The 15,955-nt window shown below is 46.2% G+C and overlaps 1 protein-coding gene across 1 annotated transcript in view; it reads left to right on the top strand.

Moving 5' to 3' along the window:
* Nucleotides 1–710: 710 nt before the first annotated feature.
* Nucleotides 711–15,955, top strand: part of LOC310991813 (caspase recruitment domain-containing protein 8-like) — a gene marked incomplete at its 3' end in the record, with an annotated part of 87,992 nt that continues 72,747 nt past the window's right edge. The window contains exons 1-2 of the mRNA XM_083979744.1: nucleotides 711–740; nucleotides 10,075–10,257. The remainder of the gene's footprint in view (nucleotides 741–10,074; nucleotides 10,258–15,955) is intronic.

Genomic DNA, 15,955 nt, shown 5'->3' with positions numbered 1-15,955 from the left:
GGTTCGCTGCCATATGGTACAATGTTCGACTCACTGGTTGCTTCCGCTCCCCACCTGTAACTTGGTCCGCACGGCTCTCCCGGCAGACTGGCATCCTGCTTCAGTGGCACCGGGCCGGCCACCAGCTCCAGCGTCCTGCGTGTATCGACCTCCGTCCGTCGTCACGCGGTCGTGGCTTTGTCAGTTCATTTGTGTTTAGACGAGACAATAACTAAAACAATAATTAAATCTTGCGGTGAAGGGGATTCTTCCTCAGCTCCCCGGGGCGGCCGCCTCGTTGCTGCACGAGACTCGCTTTTGGCTTTTTCCCAGCATCCCTTGCTCCGTCCGCTCACGTAAGACTTAAGCAGCCAGGTAACCAGGCAACCAATCAAAACATTACACAATATGGCATCCCCCCTTCTCACCTACGAAAGTTACCCCAACACAAGAAACATGTTGATTGTTCAGTCCACACAGACTGGTGTGATGTTGTGTTCAAGTTAAAAGAACTGAAAAAAGGTTCAGAGACAATGTAAAAAAACAAAAACAAAAACCTCTTTCTTCTTTTATTCTTTATTCAGATTGTGGAACTGCAGTTTGTCAGAGATCAGCTGTTCTTCTCTGGTCTCAGCTCTGAAGTCCAACCCCTCCCACCTGAGACACCTGAACCTGAGTGACAACTACAACCTGAAGGATTCAGCAGTGAAGCATCTGAGTGGTTTTCTGGAGAGTCCAGACTGTAGACTGGAGACTCTGAGGTCAGACTCTGTTTTATTTCTGTGCTCAGATGAATGTGATGTGAAAGTTGTGTTGACACTGAGCTGCAGACATGAAGCTGATGTTATACTGATCCACACTGAGGGTCGTCATGGTGACGTCTGTGTTGTTCTTCTCTGCTTTTAGTTCAGTCAACTACAGAAACACATGTAATGTGTCAAACAATAACTGATCTATAATCAATAGCTGGTGGCTCCTCCTCTTTCCTGAGGCTCTGTGATGTTTGTAGTGGAACATTTAAAGCGAATCCCATCCCATAATAATCAGGTGTGTGTTTGCTGGTTTCAGCTCTTTGAAGAAGTCGAAGCAGGTTCAATCTGTGAAGTCAGTCAGCAGAGTTCAGCCTCACATGTTTGTTGTCATGGCAACAGAGTTCATCTTCTCATGTTTGTTGTCATGGCAACATAGTTCAGCCTCTCATGTTTGTTGTCATGGCAACAGAGTTCATCTTCTCATGTTTGTTGTCATGGCAACATAGTTCAGCCTGGCAAAATTGAGAGAGAGAGAGACGCACATCGGGTAGGCCCAATTGGGAAGGGTGCTGGATCAAAGAGGAATCAATGCAATAAAAGAAAATTATGTATACCGATATATCCACCTGTGGTGGTCATTTGTGTTTCTCGAATTTATAGACAGAGGCACCTCTTTACTGTTAGTACGGAAGCCGAGAACGGCCACGTCCATAATATTTTTTTTTATTATCGTTTTCTCGTGATAGCGACTTATTATTTTGTTATCTCGAGATAACAAAGTCCGTTTTCTCGTGATAACAAATTAATTTATTTCGTTATCTCGAGATAACAAAGACCGTTTTCTCGTGATAACGAAATAATCATAGAATGTGTCGTTGACATGGTTGCCTAGCAACATGTTTCCCCGGTGCAATCGCTTCTGCTTACGGGGTTAATATAATACATCCTTGGTAGCAGCTGGTTAGCCGCTGTATGTTCGTCGCAGGAGGCTACTAAAGCGAATAGATATAACGTAACAGAAGAGATGTTTTCGTGGGATAATTGCCCAGAACCATGTGTAGAACTCAAATCAGTGAGCTGATTCATGTGATCACATAATCCTGATTTCAGCCTTCAAGAGCTGCCACTAACGTTAGTCTGCTCTGAGGAGCTGTCAACAATGAAGTACCGGTAAGTTACACTTAACGTTAGTTTGTTTACTGAGCTGGGTTTATTTAAGGGGCTACAGGTTAGCATAAACACATGAGAGTCGACTACGTTATGGTAGCTTCAGCTAAGGTAATGTTAGCTAGTTGCTGCTCAGATAAAGCTCATGAACACCATGAACACTGCTGTCTTGCCAAATTAACATTAGCCTACATGTCAGTGGTCGCAGGCAACAGGTGTCTGATGGTTCGAGATAAGGTTGTGATTTCTGACAGCAGCAGCCAGTAGCTAACGTTAGCTTAGCTGAAACAGGATAGATGGGACCACCGGCCGGTAGCCCCTTAAATAAACCCAGCACAGTGACGTTATACAAACTAACGTTACTGGTAAGTTATTGTTGACAGCTGGTGTGGACAATAATCACACCAGTGAGTAGAGTAGACTGAAGTTAACTGCCCCATGCTCGAGCTGAACAGTAGCCTCCTGTTGCTAGGCAACCATGTCAACACATTTTACCATAAATGAATTAGTTATCACGAGAAAACGGTCTTTGTTATCTCGAGATAACGAAATAATAAGTCGTTATCACGAGAAAACGGACTTTGTTATCTCGAGATAACGAAATAATAAGTCGTTATCACGAGAAAACGGTAATAAAAAAATTTATACGGACCTGGCCGTTCTCGGCTTCCGTAAGTTAGGTTGCTGTGTCCCTACTACATAATATTACGACTCTGCCTATTTATTTATTCTCTACAGAACGATGAATTTTTGTACTCTATAGATCCATGAAAAAAAAAAGTTTCTCTTCACCATGTACTTACCTCATGAATATGTATTGTTGCTTATAATATTTTTTCTTTTATTTTGGATATTCTGTAGAAGTCACACCCCTTCTTCTTTTCAAAATGGTTTACCCCAATTGGGTTGATTGCTCACCTGGGCGGGGTCTTTATATATATTTAAGCAGTTTCCTGTCTGTACCATTATACAGCAGTTTGAAAAAGAGCATTGTTTTGCTCGAAACGTCACGCTATTAAATCCTCTGAAGGGAGCTCTTTTTGGTGTGCGGATTTTTTCTTTTATTTCTTTTATAACATAGTTCAGCCTCTCATGTTTGTTGTCTTTAACCTCTTCATGCAGAGGCCATTTTTGGCAATTTCCGCCTGTTTTTGCATCACTGCAATTAAAGCTTTTTAACTACAGAAGTACTAATCCCACAACTATGGTTTAAGGCTCAAATGAAAGTAACCTTTGTCCCTTTACATCTATATCTATGAAATATTGAATTGAGTCATTCCATAAAAAATTGAGTTTCTGAAAATAAAATTTGGGAAAAAAAATAAAACGAGTTTGAAATTTTTGGTGAAAAGGTGATATTTCAAAATCCTAATTATAAAACAGGTTGAATTTTACATATATGGTTCACACACTCCCTGTCCACATATGTACCAAATTTTAGGTTGATATGTAAAACTACTGAGGCACTATAGAGTTTTTCCAAAGAGTGTCCCTTGGCGATGTCCAATGTGCAAAACCTGTCCAAAATTGTCCAATTTGGCTAAAATGCACACTGCAAGATTTTAGTGAGATTTTTTCCCCCCCAACAGATAACCTATTGGGGCCAATCACACACTTGATGGCTTTTAGGAACACCAGTTACATAAGTAAAATGCCATTTGAAAATGTAATTCATGGGGATGAATATTTGGTGTCCAAAACCCATCCAAACATGAATTTGACCTATTTTTGCCTGTATTATATTGTTATTTTCCTTTATAACTCCAGAAGTAAACATCCCACAACCACCAGTGATGGCTTAAATAAACAAGGACATTTTAAATAGTTCATATATTGTCTTGTATTATTATTTTCATTATTACATTAAAACTGGGGCAGTAAAAACACACTTTTTGTGGAGACTTGTATTGCTTACTTGTTGACACTAGGGGGAGAGGGAACCACAGGAACCAGCTGGGTGCAGGCTTAAGATTTGCCCAATCAAGGATCATTATATATCAGGTCACACCTTAGGGTCTCTGCTATTGGACGAAAAACTTTTCACCCCCGTGACTTTGATTGACAGGCGAAGAGAGATGCGCAAAGCGGGTGCGCAGTCTGACGGATAATGACTTTAGCATTAGCACTGCGGGTAAACATAACCTATGATGGATTATCTAGTCACGATGGATAAAATCGAACATGCCAGTTGTGTCGAGCACTTCTTCAGCTTTAAAGCCAGGGTAAGCTTGTAATTTTATTCAGTGTTTTAGTGGGTCTTTTATTGATGAATGTCCGTATTTTTCGGCACTCGAAAATGACTTCCGGGTTTGTTTGTGTTCAGTGAGCAGGCTTGTTTAAAACTTTGATGGGGTAAAAACTGCATTTTTGTTCTTTGCTTTTGTTTATATGACAGTATACAATTTTTTGGTGGTGAAAGAAGAGGTGTACAGATGGTACATATATGTTTAAATCACCTTCGTTGTTGACGTGACGTCGCTTGTGGGCTGCCGTAGTCTGATATTGTTTGAGACATTTTCAGTGACTGTGAAAAAACCGTAGCGGTCTGTGGTGGAGTTTTCATTACACCATGCCTACTTTTCGTTGTATTAACTCATTGAGTGCCATTGACGTCTATGGACGTCAATCAAAATCCAACGCTTGAGTGCCATTGACGTCCATAGACGTCAAATGCACTTTTCTGCGGCTGGTAAATGGGGACGCTCTCGCGCACACTGTGAGTAATTTTGGGGCTTCTGGGATGTGTAGAACGAAGAAGACTGTAGATCAGAGCAAGAAGTGAAGAAGAAGGAGAAGACGAGCGCGATCGGTACAGAGATAAAAAAGTCGGAAAAAGTTTCTATTTCTAGAGAAAAACGACGGGCAGAGCCTGGAACAAGTGTAACGTGGAGCTGGAGGAAAGCTTAGCCACGGATACTGTTAGCATAGCTCCAGCATGAAGTGATCAGAGGAGGCAGGAAAGGTAAACTCATCTAGATGATCAGCACCAAAATGCCGAAGCGGAGGCGGATCGCGGAGTCAGTTTCACCAGTTGCTGTAAACCGACGTGACGGCGAACCGAGAGATCAGCGCGGTGCGTCGCTGCCGCGGCCGCGTCCAGCACAGAGGCTGAAGACGCCACGACGTCTCTCTCCCTCCTTCAGAGACGAGGGGAAGCAGCAGGAGGAGTAAGAGGAGAGGGGAGGGAGAGGAGAGGGGAGGGGGAGGGGGGCGTAGGAGAGGCAGCAACTGCTCGTACTTGTTGTATTTTAGTTGTTGTTGTTGTTGTTGTTGTTGTTGTTTTTTGTTTAGTCTTTTTTTTTTTTTTTTTGGGGGGGGGGGGGGGGGGGTGAAAAAAACATGTGAAATGAAATTTTCAGATGTCTTACATATTTTTGAAGCCAAAATTAAAACGGATAAATCACTATTTTTCTTGAGAGACTCTCTTTCACAAAAATGCATTTTTCTCAGCTTTCTAGAAAAAAAGTGGTCTTTTTGGTGCAACCAGGCTCTATTCAACTTAAGATAAATCAAGAATGGAACAAGGTACAAACAAATGGTTTTTCCCTAGTTATATAGAGAGTCTCCTCTTTCCTTTGAGCTGTTTGGTGTTTTCAGAGTCATAGTACAAAATACTCTCTGGGTCTTGACATATTACTCAGAATGCCCCAAAACGCTGGCACCTGGCACTGACCATTTTATAAAAGGTCTGGCACTCAATGAGTTAAGGACGCCCTTCATGTGTTATTCATTTGGGATGCCGGCGTCCCAACCACTAGGGGGCCTGCGTGAACAGGTTAAAACTTGAGCGTGGTCAGTAAACCTCTGATCAATGTGGCTGCTCAACATGAGTTTGTCTGGATGGAGCCACAGGTCGAGCTGACGGGTGAAGAGGCGGAGTCACTGTTCTGTGTTGAAGCAGCAGCAGCTTCTCATGAATATTAATGAGCTGTTTTGTAACTGTTTAACCTGCTTCCTGTTGCTTCAGCTGTTGGACTTTGATTTTCTAAACTTGTTCTTTCTGAAGCTTCTTCAGCTCTGAACAGATGATGAGACACTGAACGCTGTCAACAAGGAGCTTTGTCCTCAACTCACTGCTTTTATTCTTTATTCAGTTTGGAGGGCTGCAGGTTGTCAGAGATCAGCTGTTCTTCTCTGGGCTCAGCTCTGAAGTCCAACCCCTCCCACCTGAGACACCTAGACCTGAGCATCAACAACCTGAAGGATCTGAGTGGTTTTCTGGAGAGTCCAGACTGTAGACTGGAGATTCTGAGGTCAGTTCACTGACTGTTACTGTTACTGTTACTGTAGATCTTAGATATTTGATTCACAACTTAACCTGATTGATCATACACTTTAGTACCCCGATTTTAATCGGGTTTTTTAAAGGTACATTGTGTAAGTTCAGCTGTTATCTATTCACGAAAATCGATTATTCTGTTCAAAAGTACGTTTTTCATTCCTCAATAATCCCCCCATCAACAAACTTAAGTGTTCCGGTAATCTCTGAATTTGCCGTTCATATCATTTATATATACGTCGAGCGGGCAAGCTCGGTGGTAGCTGCCATGTCGTGTCGCCATGTTTTTACGTTCAGTGGCAGCGTGACGGTAGGAAACCACTGAAACTTAGCGGAGACACCGGAGCTGTCGGCTCAGGTCGGACTGTGAGGACTGCATGTGAATGCTGCATTCAGGTGCAGTCGGAAAAACGCCCGTCAGTAACAAACCAGATGTAATTTTAGTCACAGAAGTAGAGAGAAAGCCGGTAAAACGTGGGTCAGGTCAACAATACGACATCACCATGACAACATTTTGTCACCAATTTTCCCTCTAATTTTCAAAACTCCTGAGCAGAAATTCAACTCCCCTGATGACCTGCTTGAGCGACTGTGAGTGAAAGCTCAAGCATATATATATATATAGGAGCGCGATACTCAATGAGTTAATCATTATATTATACATATACATACATACATACACATTATGTATGTGTGTGTATATTTATATATATATATATTAGGGGTGCAACATGTAGCCCACGGTACGATACGTACCTTGGTTTACCTCGGTACGGTTTCGGAATGTGTTTTGTGCTGAGATCTTTTTTTTCTCCCAAAATAATGTTTAAAATTCATATTATTTCTAATATTAGGCTACTACTAGTATTTCCTTGTAGAGCCCCCCCCCCCCCCCCCCCCTCTCTCTCACTCACTCACTCACACACACACACACACACACACACCTGGGGTCCGTTTCAGGAAGCAGGCTCAACAAACTCTGGAGTCAAATCCCGAGCTCAGGGTTGATTGAGCCTGAGCTGGAAAACTCTGAGTTTTCGGTTTCAGAACAGCTGATCTGAATTAGTTCAATCAACCCAGAGTATGTGGTTGAGCCTGAGGGAGGCGAGCACAAGAAGCCATCATCAGCCTGCCAGGGAGCAGGTTTGCTTCACAGCACATGTTGCCATAGCGACTGACTCAGCATTACGCTGATCCTGTTCACTGAAACGGAAAACTCTGAGTTTCCCTCATCTCAGGCAGACCCCTGAACTGTCTGTGAACAGCCCCTAGCTCGTTGCATTCCCCTAGCTCCTCCCTCTGCACACTCCTTTAGTCTTTCATATGGTGAACACTCTGAAGACACTTTCAAACAGAGATCGCGCTACATTGCCGTCATGGAAGACCGTCACTATGCTGGCAGCCACCAGGCCCGGCTCTAGCCATTTTGGTGCCCTAGGCGAGATTACTCCCAGGCGCCCCCCCCCAACAATGATCAATAATGATCATAATGATAACGTAGCAGTGTATCTGTATGTCCCCTCTGACCCCGAGATACACAACTTGCACAACAATCAGTAAAATGTCATTAAGTAAATCCTGGGTGAAGACATGAAAAAAATTAGTCTACAGTCATGACAATAACCTATTTTGATGCTTGAAATGGGTATACGAAAGTCTTAGCTTCACAAAAGCAGTGGAATATACTGTATGAATAAAAGCTAATAGATACGTGTGGAAAACAAGTTAAAATGAAATTTTGTGAAATTGCTTTTTGAGCATAAATGTTATCTGTCATTCTATTTTCACCAAATGTCTCAAATGTAAAATAAAAGAAGCTAAATATTAACTTAACATTACATTTCAAACTTCATGACATGTGTGTAGCCCTAAATGAGAAATTAGCTTTTTTTCTCCAAACAAAATATCAACTAAACAGACAAAAACCACAACATTTACAATATTTAACCTATATAATGTACCCTCCATGTGTTGTCACTGTGGTACTGTTTGAGAGGTAAAAAAAAAAATGGTTTGAGAGCTCAGCAGGTCTGTATACAGAGCTGGAGCTGTGGCCCTGCTGTCTGAGCAGGCTGAAGTCTCAACTCTCTCTTCTTTTTTCAGTATCTTCCTCATCAAATGAGTCAAAACTTTCAGCCTCTGAAGCACCTTCATCCTCCTCACTGCTTCTCTCTCTCTCCTAACGATTCTGCGGATTCGAAGCACTTCACAGCTGTTCTTTTGATTGACAGGTCGTCAAGGGCGGCGTAAAATGACCGAAATATAAACAAAAACATATCGAGACGGTCGCGCAAACGAGCCGGCATTTGCGCCGACTTTGAGGATTAATGCAACCAAGTATCCACACATCTAATTAAAAATGTGGCGTTTCTAACAAGAAAACGGCTTGAAAGCATTCCTACTGCAGACAGGTACCTCTGCTGTGTGTGGGACTGCGGGGGTAGCGGAGGGCACGTACCAATGGGCATGTGGGGGAGAGAGGGGGGGGCGACTTGGTAAGTAATGTTGTAACATATTATATTATTACTTTTTAATAGGTATTGCTTTGCATTTAAATTAACGTGGGGTTATTTTTTGTATTAAGAAATAATAGTACCAACTAGTTATAAAAATAGTTAAAGTTAGACTTTTCTTTCTTTCCCATTTGTGGCGCTGGCGCCCCCTGGATGGACGGCGCCCTTAGCATTTGCCTATACGGCCTATGCCACGGGCCGGCCCTGGCAGCCACAGTCTCTCACTGGGAAAGAAGGAGTTAGTCTATTGTGTTTTTTTAAACAGCCTTTCACTACCTCTCATCCCTGTCAGTCAACTCCTCCTGCTGGACATCGTCTTTCTATCGCGCGCGAGCACGCAGATACGCGACCACGCAGATACGTGACCACACACATGCAGGGTGCATGGACAGAGTGTTGTGCTGGAACTCTAATAAAAGCTAAATGTGCTAAATCGCGCTAATAACTAATTAATTTTCCCCGCGACCGCTCATGCTGCCGCCTGTTTGTTTTCTTTTCTTTTTTCCCCTTTTCTGTGTGTGAGCTGCACTTTCAGTTGCAGGGGGGGAGTCACTGTGAGTGTGTGGAGGCTCAACAGTGATTGGACATCAACTCACGGGGGCGGGCTTTCGCCTTAAACGGCCAGGCACACACATACACGGCACAGCTGCCTGTAAAGCAGTAAGAGCTGATGCAAGCTGAATCTGAAATATTCAGAGAGCGTATTGCACCGTGCAGGCCGTACCGAACGGTTCGGTATTTTACCGAGAACCGTTGCATCCCTAATATATATATATATATACACACACACACACACATACATAATGTATATGTATGTATATAATATAATGATTAATAACAGATTATTTTGACAACATTACCTAGGCTGAATGAGAGGGATGGAAACATTGCCCACACTTTCCCATCTGAAAACTCGCCTTTTACTTTTGCGTCAGAATCTAATAAATCTGCAGAATCTAAAAAGTATCAAAACACTAAAATAAACAAAGTCAAATCAAAGGGCCACTGAGGCACCTGTGGAGTGACTTTACACACGCACGGAGAACATAATGTCCAGGCAAAAAATAAAGTTTCTCATAATGGGTTTATTTCCAACAGTGAAGAGAACAAACAAAGAACAAAGGGTCCTTGACTGTGGTAAAAACTGTGGTAAAAAACCATGAGCCCACCCAGGTGCCTGGCCTCCTCTACCTGTCCACCATACTTATAAACTCCCCGGTGCCTTCAAAATGAAAGCATTAACAAATAACTCAAACTAACTAAAATAATACTAATATAATAATGTGATGTTGTGTTCACTGAGTTAAAACAACTGAGAGAGTTCAGAGACACTGTAGCAAACAAAAAACAACAACTCTTTATTCTGCTTTTATTCTTTATTCAGATTGAGGAGCTGCTGGTTGTCAGAGATCAACTGTTCTTCTCTGGTCTCAGCTCTGAAGTCCAACCCCTCCCACCTGAGACACCTGAGACACCTGGACCTGAGCCACAACAACCTGCAGGATTCAGCAGTGAAGGATCTGAGTGGTTTTCTGGAGAGTCCAGACTGTAGACTGGAGACTCTGAGGTCAGACTCTGTTTTATTTCTGTGCTCAGATGAATGTGATGTGAAAGTTGTGTTGACACTGAGCTGCAGACATGAGGCTGATGTTATACTGATCCACACTGAGGGTCGTCATGGTGATGGCTGTTTTCTTCTTCTCTGCTTTTAGTCCAGTCAACTACAGAAACACATGTAATGTGTCAGACAATAAGTGATCTATAATCAATAGCTGGTGGCCAATGTTCCCTCTAATTTTCAAAACTCCTGAGCAGAAATTCAACTCCCCTGATGACCTGCTTGAGCGGCTGTGAGCGAAAGCTCAAGCATACACAGTACGTCCACATGTGTGTATGTGTATATATATATATATATATATATATATATATAAAAAATGATTAATAATAGATTATTTTGACAACATTACCTAGGCTACTCCAGTTACAGTTAATGATGATTTAGCATTTATTGCCATATGAACATTTATGTCAAAAAATAACAAACATAAAGTTGATGTCATCAACTCTTGGCACTAGCATTCTTGATATTGTAACGCTGGGTGATTTACTGATGTGTGTGTAGTGTTACAGTGTGTTAAATGGAGGGAGGTGTCCACCGTAGTGAGGAGGGGCTCACAGATGTGTTCAGGGAAGGGAGGGGAAGATGTGTGTTTTTACGACAGTGTTTACGTCGGGGGAGGAGTTTTTGTTATGAGCGGGGAAAAAGCTTGTGAGCACGAAGAGAGACAGTTTTCTGAGTTCCGAGGGTTAGCCACGCTGTTGTTGTTTTCCGGGGGACACCTCAACCTCGGGTTAGCTGTGCTTCGGCGAGGGAATAAATCTGGGCTCAGTTGAGCTAGCAACTTTGATCTCGTCTCCTCCCGTTCTTCCGTTAACCACCCAGCTACCCCGCAACGTTACACTGGTGTCAGAAGTGTTGGACTTACCCACATCTCCGGTAGCTGGACGGCGACGATGGAAGCTAGCGGATGGCTAACGCCGCCACCGTCGGGGGAGACGAAGGTGAAGGAGCGGCGGCCGTCTCTCGGTGGAAAAGACGAGATGGTGCGTTTGAGTGCAGCTCGGAATGACGGAGTGGTGCGTTCAAGGCAAGCTCGGGAAGAAGTTATGTGGCGTTCAAGTGATGCTCGGACAGAAACTGAGAAGGGAATGTTCAGGCAGTGGCTAAAAGCAAGCTATGCTGAGGGGGATGGACAACGCAACAGAGCTGCTGACCAAGGATGTGACAGTGAGTTTCCTGGTGAACAACCATTGCTACAGGATTCTGACAAAGTATTGCCCCTGACTCAAAATAGCCATGCACAAACCCACTATGGACCAGTTAGCTCTGTTACCGAAGGTGTTCCAGTACCATGGCCTGGTTTGGATAGCCCATTTACTGGGGAAGCTAGCTATCAGGATGCTTTGGTTTCACAGCTAGAAACTGTTAGCATGGTGGCTAAAAAGAGTAATGGAACAGGCCCTGGTAATGTAATCAATGGTTCAAGAACACCAGTCATTCAAACACCAACCCCAAAGACTTGTTTTAGCTTGGCAGCTGACCACACTAACTACATGGGCTCACTCGCATCTGAACAGATGAGGGATAGGACAAGCTGCACTCCACATGATGGTTACTCCCCTGCAGTGGACCGTGTTGGCTGTGCCCCCACCAACACTCCCCACTCGGGCCAAGTGTCTCTCCATGACCCCACTGCATTACTGACCGCTGCCCTCACACAAGCACTCACTGCAGCTATGACTGGTGCCTCCCCAGCTTCCATGGCTACAGCTCAGCAGAAGAGAGACCAAGTGAAGGCAGGGCGATATGATGGCGCTACTGATTGGGAGACATACTGGACGCAATTTCAGCTGATAGCTAGAGCCAACCAGTGGGACAAGACTGAGAGGGCCGTCCAGTTGGCCGCAGCTCTAGAGGGGGAGGCCAGAAGGGTTCTGTTGGATCTCTCAGAAATGGACATGACTGATTCTCAAGCCATAGCGTGTGCTATAGAACGGCAGTTTGGGGACCCAACGAGTAAGTCAACCGCCAGACGTCTGTTCAATGAGAGAACACGCAGAGAAGGTGAGAAACTGGGAGTCTATGCAGCGGAGCTACGCCACTTAGCTCGCAAAGCTTTCCCTGAGTTCACTGAAGATCAGAGATTTATTCTCTTGAAGGAGGCCTTCATCAGTGGCCTGAAACCTGACAGGTTGCGGGAACAGGTGCGGCTTAGCAACCCCTTATCATGGGAAGAGGCACTGGAACGCGCTCAGGAGGTTGAACAGATCTTTACAGAGGGTGGGAATGTGAGACCCCTCCAGTCCCCATCCTCTCAGTCACCACGCCACCAACCCCGGCAACAACAGCCCCCACACCCCCAGCCCCCACGCCCCCAGCCTCTCTACTTCCCCCCTCAACGAGACCCCCCAAGACCTCAGAGACCCCCTAGACCACAGGACTACAGAGGTCCTCCAGACCCACAGACACAGACTTGTTGGAGGTGTGGACAAATAGGTCACATCCAGTACCACTGCCCTGACCTCAACAATCCTGTGCCACCGGCCCAGCGCCAGCCACCGGGAAACGGGGTGGGGAGCGGAGGTGAGGAAGGTTACTCCACTCCTGGCCATGCACCTTCCATGCACTCACCTGCAAGAAATAACTGTGTTGCAGAGGGGGGCCCCGCATTCCCCCACTCAGGACCTCAAGTCTCACGGGTGCGGTCCTGGATTAACGGCAAGTCAGTTTGTACGCTCGTGGACTCTGGTTCAACAGTGACAATCATCCGCCCAGACATGCTCCCAGGGGACCTCCAGTGGTGCTCCAATGTGCGGCCCCTCATTACCGTGACAGGAGACCAGTCAACTATGCTGGGCCAGTGCACCGTCAATGTCCAGTTGGGGGAACAGACTTTCCCTTATCTAATGTGGGTGGCTGAAATTCAAGAGGACTGCCTGTTGGGTTTTGACTTCATGAAGGATACCAAGGCTGTGTTGAACGTGGACCAGGGAACAGTGACATTCATGGACGGTCCACCATTACCCCTGATATGTGATGGAGACCAGTGTAAGTCATTACAAGTGTCCGGCTCACCGGACAGACCACAGCGGGCCATGTGTAACCCAAGTCCAGTGGTGCATCGTCCCAAACTTTCTGAGTCTCTAAGCGAACTGGGGGTCCAGCTAGAGCCGTGCCCAGTATTTCCTTCGCTGGGCCCTAAGCCATTTATTGTTGAGATGGAAATGCAAGCCCAGGAGTTGACAGCTCCCCCATGTGTGGATGTTGTGCAGGATGAAGGTCAATCATGGTTGATACCCTTAGCCACAGGGGCTGTTCCTTTTAATGAACTCCTGTCGCAACCGCTCAGCCCAGACCCCCAACCAGAGACAGTTGGCGAACTGGCAACCAGCAATGCAACCGAGAGTGGTACCGTAAACTGTGATATCCCACCAAAGCCACCAACCCAGGAGGAAACTATTGAGGCGTTGTTGGAGAGTAATAAAGAGGGGTTGTCCACAGACCAGCAGCAGCAGTTATGGGACTTGCTGTATGAGTTCCGGTCCATTTTTGCCACCTCCCCCTCTGATCTGGGCAGGACCCACGTAATCCAGCATGAGATGGATACAAGCACTGCACATCCGATTCGTCAGCGCCCACGTCGCGTACCACTGAACAAACAGGCGGCTGCTGAGCAGTGTGTGGCAGAGATGAGAGCAGCTGGAGTGATTGAACCCTCAAACAGCTCGTGGGTGTCACCGGTGGTGATGGTGCCTAAGAAGGGTACTCAAGGGTGGCGTTTTTGTGTCGACTTCAGGCCGGTAAATGAGATCACAGTCAAGGACTCATATCCCCTTCCCCGAGTCAATGATGCCCTGGATGGAATCAGGGGCTCTGCCTGGTTCTCCTCACTTGATCTAAGGAGTGGGTACTGGCAGGTACCTCTGTCACCAGAGGCCCGCCCCAAGACAGCCTTCACGACTGGTTCGGGACTGTGGCAATTCACTGTCATGCCGTTCGGGCTCTGCAACGCCCCGGCAACATTCGAGAGGCTTATGGAGAAAGTGCTCATGGACGTTCCATCACAAAGCAAGCAAGTCTATTTAGATGATGTGCTGATCCATGGGCCGGATTTCAACACCGCTTTGCAGGCGCTCAGAATGGCCTTCTCCAAGATCCACCAAGCAGGGTTAAAGTTGAACCCTGAGAAGTGTAGACTGATGCGGAAAGAACTGACCTTCCTGGGCCACAAAGTGAGTGCACAGGGGGTGAGCACGGTGGAGGACAAAGTGATCGCTGTCCGGGACTGGCCAGTTCCAAAGAATGTTTCCGAGGTGCGCTCCTTCCTGGGGTTAGCCTCTTATTACCGCCGTTTCATTGCCGGGTTCTCAACTGTAGCTGTGCCTCTCCATCGGCTGACATGCAAGAATGCGCGGTTTGCGTGGGGCCCAGAACAGCAGCAAGCATTTGATGCGCTGAAATCAGCTCTGTGTCATTCCCCAGTTTTGACAACTCCGGATCCAGCGGGGCAGTTTGTGTTGGACACCGACGCAAGTAACGATGGTCTCGGGGCGGTCCTAGCCCAAGTTACGCCCCAGGGAGAGCAAGTGATTGCGTATTACAGCAGGACATTCTCAAAACCAGAACGGAACTACTGTGTCACTAGGAGAGAACTGTTGGCTGTGGTGGAGTCCGTGAACCACTTCAAGCACTACCTGTGTGGAGTAAAATTTGTTGTACGGACAGACCATGCCTCCCTCAGGTGGTTGATGTCTTTCCGAGAACCTGAAGGGCAACTGGCCAGATGGATTGAACAACTACAGGAGTACAATTTCTCCATCGTGCACAGGCAAGGAAACAGTCATTCGAATGCGGACGGCCTCTCCAGGAGACCCTGTCGGCTGGATTGCTCGCATTGCAGTCGGGCTGAGGGCAAGGACGAAGAAACAAGGTGGGAGCGAACAGAACACTGCATGGCCCTGAGACTGGATGATGCGATTGATTGGGCCACGGAGCAGCAAGGGGACCCAGATTTGAGGACGGTGTTAGAGTGGGTGGAGGCCAATCGACGCCCAGACTGGTCGGAGGTTGCTGCCGCAGGTCCATCCTTGAGGGGTCTGTGGTCACAGTGGGAGGGCCTGTCGCTTCGTGATGGAGTACTCTGGAGACGTTGGAAGGAGCCTGCTTCTGGTAGGGAAAAATGGCAGGTGGTGGTGCCTAAGAGACGACAGGAGGAGGTGCTGAGCTTCCATCATGGCCAACTAGGAGTGGGGCACTTTGGTGTAAACAAAACACTGAAGAGAGTGCGGCAAGGGTTCTATTGGAGCACTTGTAGACGTGATGTGGAAGCCTTTTGCCAACAGTGTGATCCCTGCATTGCCCGTAAGGGCCCCCCAGGCCAGAGTAGAGCACCACTGCAACAGTACCAGGTGGGAGCACCAATGGACAGAGTGGCTGTTGACATTCTTGGCCCCTTCCCCCGCACGCCTCGGGGACATCGCTATGTGGTGGTAGCAATGGACTATTTTACCAAATGGCCCGAAGCAGTGGCGGTGCCAGATCAAGAGGTGGCTACTGTCTGTGAGGTGCTAATTGAGGGGATGTTTAGCCGTTTTGGGGTGCCCGCTGAGCTGCACTCCGACCAAGGGAGGAATTTCGAGGCCAAGCTGTTCATGGAAATGTGCAAGCAGCTTGGGATCCATAAGACCAGGACGACGCCTCTCCA

This window comes from Trachurus trachurus, assembly GCF_905171665.1.
Source record: "Trachurus trachurus genome assembly, chromosome: 9".
NCBI lineage: Eukaryota > Metazoa > Chordata > Actinopteri > Carangiformes > Carangidae > Trachurus > Trachurus trachurus.
Note: the sequence above shows the minus strand (reverse complement) of the source record. Positions and strands in the feature narration are given on the sequence as shown.